The sequence below is a fragment of the Phymastichus coffea genome, unplaced genomic scaffold (genome assembly GCF_024137745.1).
Source record: "Phymastichus coffea isolate CEN01 unplaced genomic scaffold, Cenicafe_Pcof_1.1 PCOF00011, whole genome shotgun sequence".
Lineage (NCBI taxonomy): Eukaryota > Metazoa > Arthropoda > Insecta > Hymenoptera > Eulophidae > Phymastichus > Phymastichus coffea.
In genome coordinates, this window is record NW_026706822.1 from 4,265,941 (window position 1) to 4,268,454 (window position 2,514).

The window sequence follows — 2,514 nt, forward strand, 5'->3', positions numbered from 1 at the left end:
GTATGTTCTCTCCAAATAACCCAGTAATCTATTTGGAAAGAACGTACGATAAAATTAGATTGTTGCTTTTGACATATACTATTAATAATTTTGAAAAAGTAAGAGGGGTGCAATTAAAACGAGCAAGGATTCAATTTTTTTGCCTTGTTTCTTTACAAAAATATTAAGTATTACTAAAGATATCGCAGTTGCAAAAAACGAAAAAATTACCATAGTTTTTAATTTTTTTTGGGACAACTGAAGGGGTTCAATTAAAATAATGAGCAATTTTAGAGGCTTCAATTAGAGATATTTCGAATGGTATTTTTCTTTTTCACTGTCCATTTTACTTCGCTGGCTGGGGTAAGAGTGGTGATAGTATAGATTCCGTGGCTGGCACTGCTGATCAGCTTACATAATTAATGCAAAATTTAAAGAAAAATATTAACTGGAAATATTTCATTTGCTCAATACAACTACTTTATCAGACTATTTTGCTCATCTTTAGTTTCTTCACAAAAAATTACAAATTACATACATATTATTGAAAACGACTATCAACAATTTTATCGAGTTTATTTTGCAATATTTTTTAATTTTCCAAATTTTAAAAAATTTTCCATGAGCTTATTTAATTTGTCCCGTTAACTAATATTAAAAAAATATTCATTAGTATTTTTATAAATTATAAAAAAACTGTTATTGACTAAATCGTCTACATGATCCCTGGCTGCGCATGCGCAAAGGACTATATCACATCGATAACGACAATGTTCTTATTTTTAAATGTGCAAACAAATAATTACTAAATTATTTTCAGGTCGTAATCACAGTGTACATATATTTATTTTCTAGAATATTCAACAACGATAATTATTATAATCTAAACGTGGAGATAAAAATTAGCCTCAATAATTAAATTATTTGAAGCCAAAATAATCAGATTAGTAACCTTAAAACAATTTTTCATATTGTGCAAATCTTACTGCCACTAAGAAACGGAAAAAATTTGAAACATACTGTTCCCTACTTAATTGATGGCGCTCTTTCCAGTGGGTGATGATTGAAAATTGCTAAAAAAAAGGTTTGTGAGAGTGTACGTCATGACCACCACTAGAGGCGCCACCTTCCAGCAGCTCGGTTTTGGCGCGGCTCGAAAGCGAGAGAATGAAATACTCTCTCGCACACTCAGTTTAGCGCTCTTTGCGAAAGCAACGTTTTGGTTCTGAGAGGGCCTTTTAAGAGTTTCCCTTTTTGTTCAATTGTGACATAGCAGTGTGCGCAGTGTTCCTTCAGTCTATTTATATTTAAGTGTAAATAAAGAGATCATTCAATAATCTTGTGTCCCTTAATTATCTACATATATATAAGTGCCTATATACATAAATAAAGCTAACTACTATAACAGGTTATGGGCATCCAGCCACGCTAAACTTTTTTTCGTTTGTTTTCTCTCGAAGGACGAGTGTAGAAGATTTCAGATTACACGTAAGTAAAGAGTGGTAATTAAGAAGTGAAGTGAAGTGAACGTGGTGTACTTTTAATAAAAAAATTGAAATAAGAATCCCACAAAAATTGAAACAGGATTTCGTGAACATAAAGAAAAGTTGATCGAAACAATTAACAGATATTTCTAGATTTTTCATAAAAACTCATTAATAATATAAGAGAAAGAAGTCAACATAAAAAAAAAAGTTGTAACAAATTCAGAAAAACGTGTTAAAACCGGCACCTCAAGGTGGGTCGAGACAAAAGCCGCTTCGGGGAATTCGAAGCAAAACGCGCGCGGCAATGTTTACAGTTGCTCTGCAGTATGTATAAGTGTAACGAAGCAGGTATGTACATGATTCTCTCTCAGTTTACGGGACGCTGTTCACTTGAGAGCCGATTTGTGTTGTACACAATCTGGTTAATGAAAATGTACAAATACTGCTACACATAACAATTACTACCGAGTGAATTTTTTTTCTCTCTTTCTTTCTCTAGAATCAGTCTGCTTAAGAAGTAAATCTAGAAAAGCCAATTGTTTCACTTTGCGTGTGGAAAGTTTTGATCAAAGTGACATTCAAATAACAAAAGAATTACTGTTTATAAAGAAACAGTTTAGTCATTTCTTTTTCAGACATATTGTTATTCAGAAGTGCAATTTTTTTCAGACGAGTTATTTTTCAGACGAGTTATCTTTCAGACGAGTTATTTTTTTTTCTCTTTTCCAGGCGCGTTATTCTTATTGTCACTAAAATCAAAACAAAATTTGCACGAACGTACTATTCTCGCGTATCCGGCCGCCTTCTACTCCCTAAAAGTAACAACGAAACCTATATATGGCTAGTTGGTTTTCGGAGGGAGTACGTGCGATTAGGACAGAGTGTAAATTTGATTGTTAAAATCGTAGTACCATTTTAACATTCAAAATAAAATATTTATCTTATTAAAGAATGTCAAAGACACGTGAAGTATTTCCTGTGGGCGACAACACCAACGCCTCGGGCGAACCAAAACAACTGCCACCACCTCCACCTCTAACACCCATAG